This window comes from Tiliqua scincoides, chromosome 1, assembly GCF_035046505.1.
Source record: "Tiliqua scincoides isolate rTilSci1 chromosome 1, rTilSci1.hap2, whole genome shotgun sequence".
Lineage (NCBI taxonomy): Eukaryota > Metazoa > Chordata > Lepidosauria > Squamata > Scincidae > Tiliqua > Tiliqua scincoides.
Genome location: NC_089821.1, coordinates 164,922,737 through 164,943,779, shown reverse-complemented (window position 1 = coordinate 164,943,779; position 21,043 = coordinate 164,922,737). Strand labels below are relative to the sequence as shown.

Here is a 21,043-nt window from a genome sequence, read left to right as displayed (position 1 = left end):
ATTCACCACCAATTTTGTCTTAGGTGAGGTTTTGGTGATTTTAATTAGTAGCACAATCATATATACATTTACTCAGAAGTAAGTTCCACTGTATTTAATGGAGCTTATTTCTGAGTAAAACGTGCATAATATTGCATTATAATAAAGCTGCTCCCTCTGTGTGAGGATGGGGCTGTACAAATAACTTTGGGTATCTCTAAAAAAATTAAGTACCCTACATATTCTTGATACATGGATTTAAACCCACTTCATAGATAAGAATTATTAGTTTATAATATGTTACCAACAGCCCAATCCTCATATGGCACCAACAGCCCAATCACCAAAGAACATTCCATCAGTGGCAACTGCCTATTTATAGGCCTCCAACTGCTCACGAAGGGAGGGTGGAATGACAGCGGAATGGGAGTTGGGGGCAGGCAGATTGGCTCCGGAAAGGGGGCTGGTTTGGTGGCAGTGGCATTCACCTTCCCAGACCAATCCAAACCCCCTTCCCAGACTGATCTTGCAGCTTGGGTTCACATAGACCAAATCCGAGCAGACCCCACCACACATCGAGGCTTATCCCGGGTAAGCGAACAAATGTCAATCTGTAGCATCTCTCCGTAACTAGCAAGTGACACCTTTAAAAGTAACACCTCCATAGATGGTAACACAAAATATCAGATGAAAGGTAATGTTTTAAAATCTAGGAGCTCAACTTATATTACGGTACCTACATGCTTCAAATGAACTTAAATTAATGACATTTTCATACAGACCCTCAGAACACAAATACGAATAAAGTGATACAACATTCCTGCGCACTAGATATTTTGTTGCATCCTTTTGGATACAGGACCCCTGGTTGTTGGGGCCTATTAGTGCTGCTGAGGCACTGTTGTTTTGCAGGCAGCTGAAATGGAATTAAAATTATGTAATGAAATAAAAACGGTAATTCCATGCAGTGGAATTCACACTCCATGGTGAGTATTTTTGAGTTTTTTTGTTGTTTTTTTAACTCTTGTCCTATTCAGCAAAGACTGCCTACAATGGTAATAAGTAGTTTCTACCTTACAGCTTCTGCCACTTTCATTGCTTCCTGTTCAGCAGGGCAGCATGTATTACTGATACACCTTCTTAATTGCACATAAATTACTCAGTTCCTGTTCTATGCTGTAGGGCTTTAACTACTGATTTCCTCTTATTTTTCTCTCTTCTTGTTCAAAAAAAAGATTTAAAAAACTATTCAATAGTTGAAAATGAACAGAAAAATAATGAAAGAAAATCAGTAATTTAAGTAATAGAAACTAAGGTATAATTAAGAGGCTACTGATCGGTAGTGCTACTGAACTACATTACATATAAGTGGCAGACAGACACTGCAAGGAGGAAGCTTCAAATGAAAAGTATAATATTCTAGAAATGCCTCAGTAGCACTTTCTCAGCCTACTTTGGACAGGCTGGCACAGCAACTGCACTTTAAATGAGATACAAAAAGGCATAAATCAGGATGAAAAAAGGTGGGAGGATCACACCAAACACTAGCATGCAATGCACTGGCAACTATGTTGTCTAAATTCTCCATCAAAAGTGAACAAAGGATGGCAATTCCAGACTGAACTGCTGATGTGAAAATCAGACTCATCATTAGAGATGTCAAGGCCTGGAAAAAAATTGGAAAAATTTGGAAAAAAAAAAAACACCCGTTTTTTTCCCTGAAGACTTTTTTGTTTTTTTCTGAAAAACTGAAAAAAGAAATAAAAAGTAAAAAAAATGATTATGGAATGTTTTATTTTAACATGATGAATAAAATATTTTAAGACAAGGTGTTCAAATATTTTCCAAATCATTTCTAAAAAATATGTATGGTATCAGTTAACTCTTATTTCTGTACACTGAGGACAAGCAAGTCCTAGGTTACAAACTAAAATCTGCAGTGCAAGAACAAGATGCATTTCTTCCTTTAGGAGGTGTTGCTATTGTCACAAGAAAAGAAAAAAGTTTCAGTTTTGTTTTTGCATGTGGGTGGGTATGTTTGGTTCTGTTCTGTCCTCTTCACAAGGTCTCAAAGCATTGGAAGAAAATACAGAGTAACAAAAAGGACCTGAAAGTATATACCTAATTTTAAAAGGTAAGAGTTTACGTTAATCTGATTCCAGAAAACTGGCAGCTCAATCCTGAGCTGCCTGGAGCTCCCAGGCCCGACGGCTCCATGGAGGTCTGCTGCTGGATCCTGCACTTCCCGCACTACTGCTGGAGGCTCCTCAGGAGAAGAAGACGTTTGTCCCCTTCCCTGAGTAAGGGAAGCAACCCCGCAATGGGGCTACTCACTTTAGCAGCGACCAAAAGGTCAGCGCTAAAGTAAAGGCACTTGTGTAGGGCGTGTAGGCGCTCATGTAGGGCAAGCCTTGGATCCTGCAGAGCTCAGCTCTGAGGATCCGCCTCTCCCCATCCCCCCAACACGCCTCCCCCACGCCCCCGTCCATGCCTCCCCCCCTTGGAATGCCTCCCCCACGCCCCCGGCCAGGCCCCAGTCTCCCATTTCACAGGCCGACAGTCTGGAAGACCGTGGAGCTGCAGAACCTGGGCGACCAGCGGGCGCTAGCCCAGCGCTGGCTGGCGCTGTGCTAGCTCTGGCAGGAGCCCAGCGGTCAGCTCTGCAAACATGCCTTATGGCACATTTGCGACTGAGGTTTGCGGCGCGGAGCCGTGCCGCGGACCTCAGGATTGGGTTCTGAATCATTTAACTACATTAGTTTATCTTTATAACCTTTGTGTAAATAATAATTTAATTACTACTAATCTGGTTCTTTACTTCCCCCACCCACAAACACTGATTAGTGTCTTCTTACAAACTAGCCATTATTTTTCTTTCCTACTCCCCTCAGGAAAATGGTGAAACCAACATCTAGCATATGGAGGCATTTTCACATTACAAGTTCTTCCGAGAAGAAAAATGTGCTTTGCAAATTTTGTCAGATGAAATATGCATTTCCAAATGCTAGCAGGATGACAAATGCTAGCAGGATGAGTGTTAAATTGGGATTTAGCACTCTGGGTAACGAACCTCACGCTGCCTTTAGGCGAGTCAAAGGCAACAGTTTTCCCCCTTTACCCCTCCTATTAGTTGTTGCTTTGGCAAGATAACGCAGACCAGCTCTGTCTGGTCTTCAAGGACTAGGGCACTAGAGAGCCAGCAGTGGATCAAGGGTGGCTCACAATTTCTTGCTAACAAGCATTTTAGGCTCACAAGCATTTTAGGACCAGAGTCAGAACAGATGTTAAAATGGCGTTACTTTGGTTAGAGTAAAATTTAGCAAGAGCTCTTGTCCCACGGCATCATAACTATGATAATGACAGACACAACAGAGTAGCTACAGAAGCAGAAACTGAAATGGATACTGATAATTACAACTTAGAAAATGATTCTGATTAAATTTCATGCCCATTCATTGAAACTTAGTCCCACTCCCTTCTATACACTTCCCCCCTCTTCAATTCTTTTTATGAGAATGGGTTGTTTTATTTTTATTTAATACTGTGGAAAGGAAATATGAATAACTGTTACTTCTAGATTTTTAAAAATGGTTTTGTGGAGGTTTTTTGTCTGTCCTACATAAACTAGTAAACAGTATAGGAGATTGTTGCTCCATTTGTTACAATTACAAATAAATATTATAAAAAAGTAAATTCTGTTTGTAATAATTGTTTGGATACACTATATTTTTAATATGCTAGTTGTGATAATTTTATGCCAAGTCAATTGTCCATAGTCATATTTTATGTTCCTAAAGTAACAGAATGACTTTCAATCCGGAAAAGGAAAAGAAGTGCAAATGTAGCATTTTCTTCAATTTTTCCAAAAATTTCTGGTTTTTTCCGAAAAAAAACCCAGAAAAAAACTGGGTTTTTTGCAAGCTTCAAAATTTCCAGAAATTTTACATCTCTACTCATTATAACACTAATTTTGAACACAACTCATTTTGCTCTTATTTTTGCAAGCTTCTTAATCTAATCTATAAAAGATATGCTAGTAGATATTTTGCAGAGGCATGTTACAAAATTAAATGATTGCAGCTGTCCTTCTCATAGTCACAGATTTCACAGTTTAGAAAACTCCTTTAATTTGGGAGGCATCTGGATTGGATTGCAGGTGAAACTCTTTCACTGGTGAAAGAGAAAGGAAGTATGAGATAGTCTTTTAACATTAGCGCTTTAATTATCTAATCACCATCTTTCTGTTCCAAATCATGGGCCATGAAACTGCAGTGTGTGTAGCTCAGAATCTAGAGCCTGCTCACACAAGTTTTCCTATTACCTGCTATGAATAACAATTATTGTCTGCAGTTGGATAAGCTGTTTTCTGTTGCAGAAACCAAATCGTTTACTTCTTGGAGAACCTAAAAAGACTTTGAACAAATACCTGTGGTGGTTGTATGTGCATATATGTAGAATACAAGCAAATACAATACAAGCCAAATTGCACAGAATATTTACTTCTCTACCACTGTACTGTCACTCATTTTGTTGAGGACAAAAAGTCAAAACATAAACTACATATTCTTTTAAGTATCTGGATTCCAATACTGGATTACACTGTATTCATGTAAAATCACTGGAGGAACTGCTGCCATCTACCCTATATACCACTACATTTTAAAACTTCACACATCACAGGACATCTTTTCTCCTACTGAATCGCATTTCCCTTGGTTGATATCCTGCCACTTCTCCCCTCTCAATCTGAAATGTTTCTGTTAAAATCTGCTGGCATGATATCACATCACACCTCTCTTTAAATCTCTGCACTGTCTTCATGTCACTTTCATGAACTTCATGTTCCTGATCTTTACATTTAAGACTGTCTCTGCTCCTGACACATTTTTCATCTCTTCTTGTCCCACTTCTTGCTTTCTCTGTTCTGTGCAAACGGATCTATCAGTCATTTTGATCCTTTCTACCTGTCTTACCTTTATGTTTTCATCCATGCCATTCCATATGCTTAAGACAACCTTCCTTGATCTCATTAAGCCAACTCTTTTCTGTAATTCCCTCTCCAGACCCATGTTTTTCTCTAAGCCTTTCCTTTGACATGCAGTGTCACCTGCAGACATGTTGTACTCTATGTCCATTCTTGCCATTCCCTCACCAAGACCTGATTAATCCATTCACCTTTGGCTTCTCCACCTCACTGTAGAGCAGGAATGCACAAAATCAACTCACTCTGAAGGCCCATGCTGGCTTTGCCTACCTGATAAGGAACATGATTGCTAAGCATCATCACTAGGTTGCATGTAAGAAACAAGAGTCTTACTTTTAAACTATATTTAGACTGTATCTCAAAGAATCCCTAAAGCATCATTCATTTTCTCATTTGCCAACATTCAGATGAAAATAGGGTCATGCTTGTAACACTACCATTTTTATATTGAAGATCAAAGTTTGAGGCTACAACTACTATCACTATCCATTGCTAATGGCTCTTCTCTGCCTATTGCATGTTCAATTAGTTTATGTCACACAGACCCTGTCTTCCACTGATTTCTAAGTCAAGAGGGTGTTTGTTCTTTTGATTATACAAAGATGTAAGCATCCTACAGTATGTTAACAATTCCAAATATACATCAGCAATTGTGGCAAATGCGAAATGACAGTCTATGCACTGTGTGATGCTTCATGTGTGTGGATTGGTACAGATATGCACTACACACAAGGTGAATCAACCCTTCACACAAGGGTTTAAGTCCCAGGGCCCAATCCTATCCAACTTTCCAGTGCCAGGGCAGTCACAATGCAGCCCTGAGGAAAGGGAAGAAATGTTCCCTTATCTGGAGGAGATTCTGCGACTGCCCCCCTGTCACAGAATACAACATATGCCCTGTTGACACAGCTACATCAGCACTGGAAAGTTGGATAGGATTTGGCCCCTAGTGACCAGGAGGTGGAAAGTTATGTATAAAACCCTCTAGAATAAAAATTCTAGCAACTTGCAGTAACAAACATTTGAATACTCTCCAAAAGGTGAAAAAGGAGATCAAATAGGGGCTATAGAATAGGGACCAAATCACAGGGACTATCTCTGTTCAATAGGGAGAGTTCATTTTTATATTTTCTGATAATGTACACAGCTGAAACCTATGCCATTTTGTGTTGCTGTGTACCCTGGCATACAATATTTGACAGAGGTTTAGGGGGGCTTAGTCAAATCAGATAGCTTTCATGTTCTCTTATTGGAAATGACACTCCACACATTGTTTACAGCTAAGAGGTCCTTGCATGGCCTCTCTTATGTTGAAGTGAATTCTTGGCTTCTTATTCCCTTCTCCTTACTTAAGGTAAAGGCCTCCCCAATAATTGTGAAAATACATATGCAAAAGCCTGTCTCTTGCAATAGCTGGAAAATATGTACTATACCAGGTAGGCAAAATTGCCACGATTTTGGACTAGATAGAATGCAATCTTTTGAGCCAGAACCATACAACCTTTTTTTTTTTGGTCTAGTATCTAGCAACGGCTAGCCTCTGATATGTGTTCAGTACTAGCAGTAAATATATAATCATTCCATAAATTTAAAAAGGACTATATCTGTATTTTCAAACAATTTTCTCTTCTTACATCCATTTCTACACCCCATGCAACTCAAGCAGGAACCTAAGTGGCAATGGGCATTTTCCAAGGAATATGCATCACTGATAAGAGTCATCCTTCCTCGGTAGGAATAGGGGGAGGAAAATGAGAGGGACCGACAGGGGAGGCAGCTAAGAGAAAATAGAAAAAGGGGGCAGAAAAGGGCATCATCTCCCCTCCACCTGGGGTGCCATCCTATACTCACTTTCCAATGAATAAGCCCCACTCAGCACACTGGGATTTACTTCTGAGCAGCATTCTTCTGAGTTGCATTTATACAACTCTGTAATTGTGACCTCTATGCTTAATTTTGAAAGCATAGAGTGGGTTGAAAGAACAACCCACTAAGAACATATCTGCCTATTCAAGCAACAGTATGCTACTATGTTCATACCACAAATTTTAGGTGAATAGCTAGATCAGTGGTTCTCAAACTGTGGGTCTGGGACTCACAAGTGGGTTGTAACCCAATTTTGGGTGGTTTGTGAAACTGACAGGGCAGATTAGGCTATGTGCATCAAGGGTTAAACAAGCTGCTATTTGGGGGGAGCATTGCTCTCCAATCCCCATTATAGCCTCTTGGCATTTATAAATCAGGCAGCAGCCTCCAGGGTCTCTAAAAAGTTTGAGAAGCACTGAGCTAGATAATCTGCACAGGTTTCCCCATCAGTCACCTGGAGCAACAGAGGCCAATGTTCATGGAAAAACCTACAGATTTGGAGTGGTACAGGGATCAGAAAGTGATGCAGCATCCCATTCCATCCGGGCAGCTAGAGCTTACTGGAAATTTCCAAATCTTTTCTCCTCCCTTCCTGAAGACTGCAGCACCAACTTCTCATCATTTACCACTATATGATTGCTGACATTTTATTAACATTAGTGTAATCAAGACATAATGGCTTGCAGGAAAACGCTATCAAAATGCGTCCTTTTGACAATGAATCCTCCTTCCTTTCTTGTTGATGTCCTCATGAGCAGGTTAAGAAGCATTTTCACAGCAGATGCCCCAAAGCTTTGGGATATCCTTTTCCCAAAGACTTGCCGAAATCTGAGCCACATTAAGACTTTGGGTTGGCACAATTATTTTTTTACTTTTGTTCTTGTCATTTTGTGGTGTATTAAAAAAAAACAATAAAACAATAACCATATTGTATTCTTCCGGTATATCTTAAGAATGGAGTAGGCCTGCAATTCAAATTTAAAAATGTCCAATGCAGCTTGAGCAACCCTACCTGAGTAAATATGAGCTGAAGTTACAATTCTGAGAGCAGCATCCAGATAGCAGTGAAATAATCTTTTGTGGGTTTTACTTCAGAACTTGGTAACATATACTTTTGCTTCCTTCTCAGTCCCAGGCAGTATACATTAATAGCAATTCCCAGATCCTAAGCCTGAGTGGGAGATGCTTGAATAGGCTATACCAGAGAGGGGAAGTACTAGATTAAGTGGAAATGCCATAATCAGAATCCACTAACGATTTCTTGACTTTTGCTGAATCAGTCATCTTTTTTTCTTGTGATTATAATTTGTCAGTACTGCCACATATCTGACTGTTTTCAACTGGTCAGAAGTATTTTCATATCATTAAGGTATTTGTCACATTTTTGATAGATTTATATATTTCATAGTCCAGTAAATCACTGTGATTTAAAACATGTTCTTGAAAAGTACTCTATTTGGATTACACAGCAGAAATATGGTTTAGTTTTGAAGTGAAGCATTTACCTGTGTTACTATCTGTGCAGCAAGTTCAGGATTCCACAGATGTTAACAAAAGGGTTGCTTTAATGAAGTCAATCAAAGTTTATGATTTAAATTTATAACATTATACAAAGCGTCAACTGTCAAAGTATTGGCTTAATCTAGGGCAGGGGTCTCTAAACTTTTCGGCTGAAGAGCCGCATCAAATATCTGGCACAGTGTCAAGGGCCAGAAAAAATATAAATATAAAATTTAAATAAATACATTAGAGATGGAATTTAGAGGAGTGAAAAAATGAATGGGTTCAAATGTCAAGCACTATTTCTCCAAGCACCACCAACAGCCCAAGAAATAAAGCACACACTTGAATTGACCTCCATTCCCCCATCCTACAAGTACATTTCTGGTTGTGTCTGGTCAACTGGGCCAGAGGCTCTCAAGAGATCAGAGGCTGGCCGCAGGCTGGATAGATGCCCTCCATGGGCTGCATCTGCTCCCCGGGCTGGGGTTTGGAGACCCCTGATCTAGGGCAACATGTGGCCCATGGCCATGAATCATCTTGAGATTTGTTTATGTATCTTAGTTAAAAAATAGGTTATACCCTTTATGCTCCAATGATGACACAGATAAACTCAAAACAGTACTTTTCAGTTCTTGGGACACCGAAGCCCAGCCTGCAAATTTTCAGTGTTGTCTCAAAGGATTGTGAACATCTGGGTTCAGCAAAATTTAGCATAAATTGGCAAAGGTTCCTGAACTGTGGCTATGTTGATATCCAAATTAGCTTCTTATTATCTGTTTCCATTGTGATTCCTTATGCTGAATAAATTGCTCACCTCAGTTTAATCCAAAGTAGAGACTGGCAGCAAAATCCAAAAGGTCTGTTCATAGATTATGACTATCTAGAATATCTCCAGTTGAGGATGCTTATCATTTATAATACATACTATTCAAGTCTGTCACAGACCGACAACATTTATTATTTATAAGCCCCATAAGACATTTGCAAATTAACAGCTGATCTTAAAACTTATTCCACTAGCACATAATCACATAGTACACACTGACAGTAATGCCCACTGAACATCACCGAACATTAATGTTTCACAGGTACTGTACTGGCACTTCTACGCTTGTGTTTTCGTATGTTGAAACAAATGTTTAGGATCAACATGCAGGCCATAATAGACAGCCGAATCAGTGACAGTGGATAGGATGGAATTGATAGAAGTTACACATGTCTAACAGCCCCATCTTATCTGCTGTTTATGACAGCAAGTTCTGTTGTTTTGTTCTGCTGTCATAAATAACGCGGCATCACTGCAAAAGGCACACTGCTGCCAAGCACAAATAAGCTACCAGAGGAAACGGTGGTGGCTTCTCGCATGCACCAAGGGCCTGCCCAGGCCACACTGGTACAAGTAAGGTGGTAGCATGAGCGGGTGGTTCATGGGCAGTTTGGGGCAGGGTATTGGCTGAACCAGGACAGCAGTTCAAGGTTGGGAGGGGGAGATTGACAGTGACAATTGTGCATGCTGAATCCTATCCCCCTTTCCCAGCCTGGACCTGACCCCTTCCTCTCAGACTTAACACTAGTAAAACAGGTGGTGGTATGGGTTCAAGGTGATTCAAAGGTGACCAGAAGGCATACTCAAAGTAAGTTAAAAGGTTTTTTACTTACTTCTTGTTGGCCTTTTGGTCGTCCCATTCCTTTGGCATGACTACATGCTATGAAACGATGCAGTATGGGATTGGGCTGCTTAGCTGTTAAAATCAACCAGATTTACAGCCCAATTCTACACATGTTAACTTAGAAGTAATTTCTGCTGAATTCAATGGGACATTTTCTCAACTAAATATGCACAGAATTGTAGCCTCTTGCCTATGCAGTGAAATGGGACTCAAGCATACCCACATTTCTTTTGACTGCCCACTGAAAGTAGAAGCTTGCTGACACTACCTCCATAAGGTAGTATTGGACTTTTATCTTCTGCTGAAAAAAAACTGTGTATAAGCAGCATAATATTCTTGCCCACTCTTCAACCTGCTTTGAACTGAATGTTCATTCTGATATGGCTATACTTGGCTCTTTCCTTATTACTTCCAATTTGTTTGCACTGCAGCATTTGACCTACTTACTTGCCAACAGAGCTAATTCACCCCACTTGAATTTGTTTTCTCCATCAATTTGTTTGCTGCCACACTATGCTTCATGATTTCCTATAATCAATTTATTAAGCTTGAGCAAGATGCTTTCTGAAATTCAGGTAAATTGTGGACTTCGTTTTACCACTGCTTCATCTATTCTCTATGCCTGTATTGTAAGGGTATCTTGCAGGCAGCACATGCCAAGCTCGATCAACCTCTAAAAAACATATCTGATGATAGTTTCTAATTATGTATTTTGGAAAAAAGGTTAATAAACACATGGGTCATTAGGAGGTTTCCTCATATTTCTCTCACACATGGTTTTAGGTGCTACTTCCTTTAACAAACTAAACTGGCAAACAGCATCATACATTCATCATAACATCAGTTACACATTCAAGCTGCTTAAGTCAGGCTATTATGCATGTGGCTGAAATGATAAAAGATATAAATATGTAATACATGGTACTCATGATGGAAAATGAAGATCTCCCCTTCCTCCTTAAACAACAGTTCTGATTGGCAGGGGGCTGGCTCTGAAGATGAGATGATAGCAATCACTTCACTGGTTACAGCAAATATCCAATCAGTCTGAAGGCCCGATCCTCCGCTGGGGCAGCACTTACAGCTTGCGCACGTCCCCAGCAATGGCTGTTGCAAATGTGCTGTAAGGCATGCTGTGGTGGCTGGGAGAGGAGAGGCACCAGCTGAGAGGCCAGTGTTAGTGGGCAAAATATACAGGAGGGACATGTGCCAGTATGTTCTCTGCCAGGTGGTGCAGAAAAATTTCTGAGTGGGGGGGAGGGCGGGGGAAGGTGGGAAAGGGGAGAAGGTGGCCCAGGGAGCAGTTCAGGCATGGAAGAGGGGTGGGGACAGCAGCAGTGGATGCCACCAGATCCTATCCCCCCTCCCATGAATGAAAGCTCTAATGCACTACTCAGATCTGCACCAGCAATTTCACTGGTACAAATCTGAGTAGACCAATGGGGCTGAGGGGGAACTACATGGGGTAAGGGAAGCCATGATCCTTACCCCTAGGAGACCTCTGGTTGCTTCTCATGCCCTGCAGGATACAGTGGTGGCCATTGAGGTGCTGCTGTATTGCAGGGCAGGTGAACAGTATAGGATTAGGCTGCCCAGGTGAAGTAGGATAATTTTAACCCCAAATAAGTGAACTTAATTTTATTTCCAAATTCTGTCTCAGTGTTTCTGAGATCTTGCAATACAGGCTGCTTCATACATTTCAGTAGCCCTGCACAAAAATTACTGGAAAAGGCTTCTATGTAGCAGCAATTCAATTTCTAACTGATGAGGTAGGATTTGGCCAGGTAGGATCACAGTTATCTTCTACACAAGTATTTATAGAAAGCATTGCACAGAAATTTCTCCAAAAATGAAATTCAAAGTAAACTTCAAGGTTCCTCTCATGGGGAGACATCTGAGAATTTTCACAGGAAGACAAAATTCTATAAGATAAGTGTAATTAATTTCTCAGGCAGTTTTCGCAAATCCTGATAAAATCCTGTGCCACAGCCCGACGCAGAGACTCTGGATTCTATGGCAGCCCGAGGGTTGCTGTAGAATTGAGTAGCCACATTGCGGGGCTAACCGCCTTACTTGGGGGAAAGGAACAAAAGTCCCCTTCTCCCGAGGAGCCAGCGGTGGCTGCTTTGTTGCAGCCACAGGTTGTCGCAGCAGCCATTTCAGCGCCGTGACACTTGTGGCCACAACAGGCATCTCAGGATTGGCCTGTAGACTACTGTAGATTTAGATGGTGTTTTTAAAGTGTCTTTTCATTTTGAACGGGTTTTTGGTTGTAGTAGTTGCCACACTTTGGATGTTTGTTTGGAGTGTGGGTAAGTGGCGAGATGGGATACAAATCAATTTACAATAAATAAAATGAACAGATCCACACCAATGGCAACAGCAGCCTGAAATGTGTGGATATTATCTATACCAGGGGTATCCAAAGTTTTTGGCAGGAGGGCACATCATCTCTCTGACACTGTGTCGGGGGCTGAGGGAAAAAATAATTAATTTACATTTAAAATTTGAATAAATTTACATAAGTTTACATAAATGAATATATTAAAGATGAACTTATATGAATGAATGAAGGTCGTGAAATAGCTCAAGGCCTATAAAAGGCCTTGCACAAAGCAAGGCTGGCCTTTCCTTTGCTGCCACTACTGAATCACAGATGTGAAACGGCAAGCAGTGGAGGAAGCCCGAATCCCACAGCTCACATGAGAGGTCAAACAGTTGCCCTCACGCTGAGAGCAGTTGCACTGGGCCAGTGCAGGCTCCAACAAATTTCCAGAAGACCAGAGGCTCATTGGAGACTGGCGGCTCCCTGAGGGCCACATTGAGAGGCCTCGAGGGCTGCAAGTGGCCCCAGGGCCGGGGTTTGGGCACCCCTGATCTATACCATAGGACTAGAACACATGGTATATACCACTTACATACACTATGAGCCCTGTGTGAGTCCCCACTGTGAATGACAATTCATAACAAAATCTGTGCAGCTGCTGTAATGTATGAGGAAGTCCTTAATTTCCATTTTAGTTTTATGAAAATACCAGATCTGATATTTCTGTGCTATATTCACAGCATTTCACCACATTCATTCACAGCTCATCCAGCAAAGAACAAGATAGCACAAAACACACTGAAATTATTCAGCACTAAAAAAAAATAGCAGCTAAGATAGCAGTCACTGAAGATTTCTAGCTTTCTTCCCTAGTTTACAAAAGCAACTACTCTGTTAATCCAAATTTGGCCACATGGCATTAAACCTTGTACTTTGCTTTATGTAATTCTTTTTTGCATCAGGCAGTAAACTATACTTGCATGTACATTTTTTAGCCTGATTCCCAGTTGTGCATTTTGTGTTGATCTTATTCAGTGTAACTTGTTCAAGCAAATATAAAATGCTACCAAATCAAAATTTTTGAAATGTTTTACTGGTGAATATGAATTAGAGCACTTGCTTAAAAGTACTAGAGTAAAACTAGTTTAAAGAACAATGACTGTGATTGAAATCAACTTACAAAGTCAGACACATTGGCCATTTTCTCCTCAAACAACACTTATTATTCTTCATCAGAGGTTAAGCAGCAGGTTATGCAAGGAAGGACTAGTGAAGTGCACTGTTCAGCTGCTGCCATGTGATAGGATAGATGGGAGGGAGGAACACAATAGCAGGCACCTCTAGAGATTGAGAGATGCAAATTGATGACTGGTTATACGAGTCGTAGTACTCGTGTACTGAGTCTGAGGAATAGTCCACATTAGTCAGCGCAGGCCAAACCAGCTATTGGGCCATGCTGGGCACTGCGGTTCCATTGTGCAGAGTCCATGCAACTGGTCCTCTGCTGCTTTCCAGTAGAACTCCTTGGTTAGTACATCTGCTTCCTCCCCATATACAACCTTACTATATAGGTTATTTAAAATTATGCCACATGTTGAAACATGATTTGGGGGAAAGTCTGAGTAAGATCTACTTTTTACTTAAAAATGTAGTCATGTTAAAGTTACCACAGATATAGTCCTCTGCACTGAGTTGGATTAGATTACCTTCAAGGTCCCTTCCAATTCTAACGTTCTATGATTCTATTGGATGACTATTGGACAAGACCTGAATGCTTTCCTTCACTAGTATGGTAATGATTATATCTAATATATGTAGGCATGAAAGTCTGACTTGCACACAAATGCTCCTTGAGCATAATCATGCCAAAAAAGAGGAGACATATTAAAAAAAATTATGGTGCAGACATGGTACTGACAAGGAAGTGACCATAGCTAAATGGCAGAGCACATGCTTTGCATACATAAACATCAAGTTCAACATCCTCCATTTCAAAAGGATCAGGTAGAATGCAATGAGAAAGATTCTTGCCTGAGACTGTGGAGAGCTGTTGGCAGTCAGGGAATGTAATAATGGGCTGTATTGACAATAGTTAAAGAAGGAGGGCCTGTAACTTAGTGACAGAGCAAAAATTTTGCATATAGAAGGTCCCAAGCTCAATCCAAGAGATCTGCAGGTAGAGCTGGGAAACTCTGGTCTGAAACTCTGTAGAGCTGCTGCCACTCCACGTAGGCCAAAGGTTCTCAAACTGGGGCATTGTGACGCCCCAGCCTGAGCAGCTTTGCCTTCTCTCCTTTAAGGGGGTGGAGAGGGGGGAAGGCAGCAACGTGATCAGAATGATTGTGCTGCCACCAGGGACCTCCGGGCTTGGTTTGTACTCACCCCTGACTGCTGTGACATCCCGGGGCTGCTGGAGACCCCACGGAGCCCTCTGCAGGGCTCCCCACACCTCGAAATGTTGAAGAAATTAGATCATAATCCAGTTTCATGATTGCAACCTGGAAGAGGATCACAATCACATTTCTTCAACATTTTGAGGAATGGGAAGCCCTGCAGAGGGCTCTGTGGGGCTCCTCACACCCTCAGGACATCGCAGCAGTCAGGGATGAGTACAAACCAAGCCCCTGGCTCCCCAGTGGCAGTGCAATCATTTTGAACATGTCACCACCATCCCCCCACCCCCGCAAACACTTAGAGGAGCTCAAACTCTACACAAGAGTTTGAGAACCGCTGATGTAGACAATACTGAGCTAGATGGATCATGGTCACATGTTCCTATGACCTTTTGTTTTGGCTACTTCTAGTAATGATCCACCAACACTTTTATTCTCATACACTTTTAGTACTGAAAAAAATCTCCACTACTTAGGTATTAGTTGGCGTATTTGCAACTCTATCCCTCCAACCCTACAAATCATACCATACCTTTTCAAAGAAAGACATATTTCATTTATTGAGAATTTGTATTTATGTGTATTTCCTAGTTTTGAAATAAATACATATTCATCTTTCTGTAGCTATACCCTTAAGAGATGAGAATGTTTTATAACCCCTGCTAATTGGGTAAGAGGCACTTTTTCAAGTGGGTGCTCCTTTTTTTAGCAGGGAGAGAGTAACTGGCCCACCTCACCCCAGCACTGTCTGTTCTAGTGGCTGTCTGCTGGTATTCCTTGGCATCTTTTTAGATTGTGAGCCCTTTTGGGACAGGGAGCCATTTAGTTATTTGATTTTTCTCTGTAAACCGCTTTGTGAACTTTTAGTTGAAAAGTGGTATATAAATACTGTTAATAATAATAATAATAACACTTTTAACTAACAGACTTTAATGGAACTACTCCAAATTAATTTTAATTTCACAAACGGACTTTGTTTTAGAATCGCAAGTAGGCCCTTCTTTTTTACCTCCTCATGTCTCATTTGCATTTCAGCTATTTCACTATTATTACTTTTTGCCTTTCCCATCATGCCTTGACAGAGGTTGCTTGGGGGTAAGCTCCTGAAAGCAGTTTCTGCACTGAGATTTTACGGAATCTCATAAGAAACATCATCCCACTTACAAATCTCTTATTCTCTGCAACAGCAGGAAATGGCAACAATATCTCTGCGTCCAGCTAATATAAACATGTTCCGTTTGCATCTGAGGCATGCCTATTAATTCTGAAAGATTTTAATAACCAAGGAAACCAAAGCCAGCTCAAGGTCTCTGACCCTTCCAATAGTCCCCTCTAATTACCACTTTGTATCCTTAAAGTGGTTTCTCTGCTCGTAATGGGCTTCTCTATCTTTTGTTGACTGCAGTGGCCAGATGTCTGGCTGGCTAATTCTGGTTTCAGCAGATGATGCTTGTGGCTGCAATCTGAATTAATTCTTTCAAGCAAAGGTATCTTGACAAGAGCATTGTCTGTGCTGGGGGTAGAGGTGACAGAAAAATTAAACAAAATTGTTGTGGAGAAGGAGTGGCAAAAGGAGATAGCATTAATTTTACTATGGTTATTATAATTAAACGTATGTTGAGGATGTTATCTGTAATTTTTATTTCAAAGGCATTATGTCTTTTCTGCCATCATTTTTAACTACTTAGTGGAACTGTTACATAAAGGAAATGCTTGAAAGAAAAATAATCTCATTGTTTGCGGGCCAAATTTAACTAGTATGAAACTACCAATATCTCACAGGACATCTCCAGTGCTGCGATCCTACATGGATACCTGGCACTAATTCCCAGTGAACTCAAAGGATCTTCAGTAGATATGTGTAAGATTGCACAGACAGACTGTCCTATGCATGCAGGGTGACCAGATACAATGGAGGACAGAGTGCCTATACCTTTAATCATTGTAGGGAAGAGGGAATTTTGGCAGGTACAGCTCAACATGGAAGGGTTTAAAAAGTGGCACCTGTCACAATCCCCTCTTCTGTATAATCATTAAAGGTATAGGCACTCTGTCCTCCATCGTATCTGGTCACCCTGTATGCAGCATCATATGCACAGGGAACAAGCCCCATTGAGTTCAACAGGAGTTTCTTTTGAATAGACATGCGTAGGATTCTGCTGTAAGTCTAGCATGAGGTCAGATAAGCAAGGCGTGGCTTTCCAGCACTTGTATGAAGTGCCACCACCCCATCACCAATGCTCACAAGAAGCATGGAGAGGGAAATATATGTGGTTTTTGGAAAGGAGGAACAATGTTTTGAATTATGTGATCACATTGTTATCAGTTGATATGCTTTGATATGCCAGGAAGTGTTGGCAAAGAGAGGTGAGACTGAGCACATACTGGAGAAATGTGGGGTGAGGAGCAGTGAGGAGATGTGACAGAAACACAATGTGATTCACTGGGGTGGGGGGAGGGGAGAGAGAGAGAATGTGAGGCAACTGTTCTGGACTTTGGAAGGTGGGGAAGAGGGAGGAGAGGGGCAGTAAGAGAGGGGTTAACTGTAATTATGATGGGGGAATGCGTGTGCGGGAGGGGAGGAGGTGGGGAAAGCGAGGATAGGATTGTGGCCCAGCGCACTTACCGTCAAAGCCAAAGCCTTGCCAGTGGAGGCAACGCAGGGAGAGCCACTTTGGGGCACTGCAGGTAAGGAAAAGGGTCTCTTAAGGATCCTTTTCCTGCCAGCTGCTTCTGGCTCCCTACCTTCTGGCTTCCACCTTCTGGCTCGCTGTTCGCTCTCACTCTCTCCACGCTCCCGCCCACCGGGAGCTCTTCCAGGTTTCTTTGGCTGCCTGGGTGGCTGCCCAATTAGCACTTGGGGTAGGCACCAGCAATAGCAGGAGCTCTGAACCCCTTCGAGGGCTGCTCCATTTTCTCCTGCAGCTCCAAGTGGCCGCTTCTCCCGCCCGTGCACATGCTGCAGCTGCTTAACTCCTTGGCCCCGCAGCACAGCGGTTGAAAACCGCTGCCTTAGATGGATAGTTTAGGCCCCAATCCTATCCAACCTTCCAGTACTAAAGCAGCCATGCCAATGGGGCAGGCTCTACATCCTGCCATGGGAGTGGGGATAGTCACAGTGGCTTTCTCAAGGTAAGGGAAACATTAGTTCCCTTACCTCGGGGCTGCATTGTGGCTGCATCAGAACTGGAAAGCTGGATAGGATTGGACCCTCAGTGCAATACAGCTTTCTTAATATATATAAATGTTAGAAGGCAACATCTTGCTTACCTGTGAGCAAATACTAGGAAGAGATTCTAGGAACCTAGGTGAGAAACTCTCCCTCTTCAAAATTCCCTTCCCCTGAACTGCAGTTGTGCTACCTGTGAAGCTACAGATTGTAAACAGTCTCATATGCCCCTTTCCTTCTATTTTGCATAACACAGTGGTTCTCACACATTTGGCACTGGGACCCATTTTTTAGAATGAGAATCTGTCAGGACCCACTGGAAGTGATGTCATGACCAGAGGTGACATCATCAACCAGGAAAATGTTTAACAATCCTAAGCTGCAATCCTACCCAAACTTACCCAGGAGTAAGTCCCATTTACTCTCATTGTTGAAAGCATACACAGAGTAGCCTGTTAAAAGGACAGATCTGTAACATTTCTCCAAATACAGTCACATTGTGTGGTAGCATCAAGTCTAATATATTAAAAATAAAATATTGAAATGAAAGGGGACCCACCTGAAATTGGCTCGTGAACCACCTGGTGGGTCCTGACCCATAGTTTGAGAAACACTGGCATAACAGTATTAACAACAATTAAAATTAGTTTCTTATGGCCCTATCCTATCTCCCTCCCCTGCTAGCATAATGTGTTGTGCCGGCGGAAGTTGCTATATGGTAGTTGCAAAGCAGCCTCTGCCTGCATGCACTGCAAGCCCACTGGCGGTAAGGCTGGAGCAGCATCTCATGCATCAGCAAATCCTTGAAGACTTGCTGGAGCAGGTAAGCTCACACAGGGGGTTGCAGGGAGGTGGGGAAGAGGTTGAACAGAGCAGGGGGTGGGCAGAATAGGATGGTGATGGGGTGGGGGCAGATCAGACCCAGGAGGGGAGCGGGTTCAACAGTGCCAGTGCATGCTAATCCTAAACCTCTTCCTAGGCCTAATCCACCTTCATAGATCACAGATCCTTCATGTGGACTTACACCAGCTATATCACTGGCACAGGTCCAAGTTGACCCATAGTGCTGCTGGGTTTTACCTCAGGAGAAGGAGACAAAAGTTCCCTTACCTCTAGTAGCTGAAAATCCCCTACAGGATTCAACAGCAGTAGCACCAGTGTCGCTGCATCACCACAGGTTCATTTATGTAGGACTGGGCAGTTAGTGTTGTGTCCTCAGATTAAAGTGTTCATTGACACTGATCAAAGTTTGTGTTTCTCTAATTAATTTTGTTTGAACCAGGCTATACAGAAATCTACTCTGCATGAATTGTGGTTGCATAATTTCTTTTATGACGTAGCACAATTTGATTGCAGGAATCTGGATTTTGGAATTTTGTAGTAAATTATGATCTCATTCAAAAGAATGAAAAAACAATACTGTCATACCAGTAGATTTACTGATTGTACATATTATATGATGTTATTACCCCAAACATGAGGCTTCCAAGGTTGAGCTCACTTAAAGTATTTATAACTTGTGCAGCAACTTCTTGACATTTTATGTTATAAACTGCTAATGTACTGTACTGTAAGGGATGGTGCGCCATTAAATATACCACAAGTTAAAGGGATAAAATGGAATGTTGCTGAGAAATTCACAATGCTCTTTGAGATATATGTCTCTGACCTTCTCTCTTGCTGCAGGAATAAATAATTTATTACTTAGCTTTGCTGCCAAAGCATGCAGGGAAGGCCAAATTATGGATGTCAACTCCTTCTTCCTGCCTAGTTATTAATGGGATGAAGGAAATGGATAAAGCATAGGGCACACTGATATGCTCCTTCCACATATCCTTAACTAGAGTCCAAGAGATACCTAAACACATCTTACACCTCAGTGCTGATGCCAAAGGAAATAAGATAAATATAAATACATATATAATTTTAACATTATTGCATGATGGCCTAAATTATTCTGTCATTAAGATTCAGGGCAGCAAACAGAAAGGCACAAAACAAATACAAGTCAACTAAAAACAACCCTGGTATATATGCAAAAAGAGAAGAGCAGAAATAAGTGACGAAGATCAATTCTAAAGCAGTATGTGAGAGGATCTTTAGAACCCATCTTTACTGTCAATATTCTTTGGCCTTTTCAAAGCGTTTCTTATACAATGAACAAAGCTACCAGTTAGGTATGATACATGATTCGGAGGTATATCCACTTCAAGGGAAATCACAATTTCATAGCTCTGAAATCCCAGTTTTCATCCCAGTCAACTCTTGCATTATTACACCAGCATTAGGTTGTTTAGGCTGTGATTGTGAGATTGTCACTAACATCTTTTGGGACGTGGACATATTATACCTCTTCCATGGCTGTGACATTTTGATATATATTTTTAAGAACTTTAAAAACTTTTTCACTGTGTGAAACTGGTTCATCCCACTGGGCTATTCCAGCAGAAACCTCTATTGATTAATGTGAGGGCATATTGATTATGTGAGAACAGGACATAACACTATGGATATTTGGGGTCAAAACTAGCATGACATCAGCACTAAAATAAAGGGGGGGAAAGTTTTGAATAGGACTGGAAAGATCCCTAGCTGCATGGTTAATTTTAGTATTCTCCTATGTCACAGAAACAGCCCAACATTCCTCAAGAGGCATCTGCTCTGGCAGAGGAAAGGCGGGGTATGAATCATTTAAATAAATAATAAATAAATAAGAGCAAATCTGAATGCTTCTATCATTTGACTGGCTTCCTTGCCCCAAGTTTATTGCTTTTACAGAACTCAACTGCCACAAAACCCGACTATATTTGACCATGCAAAACACTGAATATCATATCTTGCAACGTTTAACAGCACAACACATTACAACTCAATTTTTATCATTGTTATAGTGAGTAGCAGTATATTAGCTTATGCCATAGCAGTGGTTCCCAAGCTGGTGGATCGCAACACACCAGCCAGAGAAGCACTCTGTTCTGGCCTCTTAAGGGGGGGGGGGGCAGGAGAATGGCAGCAATGCGATCCCCAGGTTTGTGCTGCTGCTGGGGCTCATGGGGGGCTTACTTTCCTTCCACAGCGCTGTCCTCTGGGGGGTGCAGGAAGCCGCACGGAGCCCTCCACAGGGCTCCCCAATCTTCTGTAAGTGTAAAAAAC

At 41.6% G+C, this 21,043-nt stretch overlaps 1 protein-coding gene across 2 annotated transcripts in view; it reads right to left on the bottom strand.

Moving 5' to 3' along the window:
- MYT1L (myelin transcription factor 1 like) overlaps positions 1-21,043 on the bottom strand; it is a 162,895-nt gene that overhangs the window by 101,353 nt on the left and 40,499 nt on the right. The gene's annotated exons all lie outside the window — the stretch shown is intronic.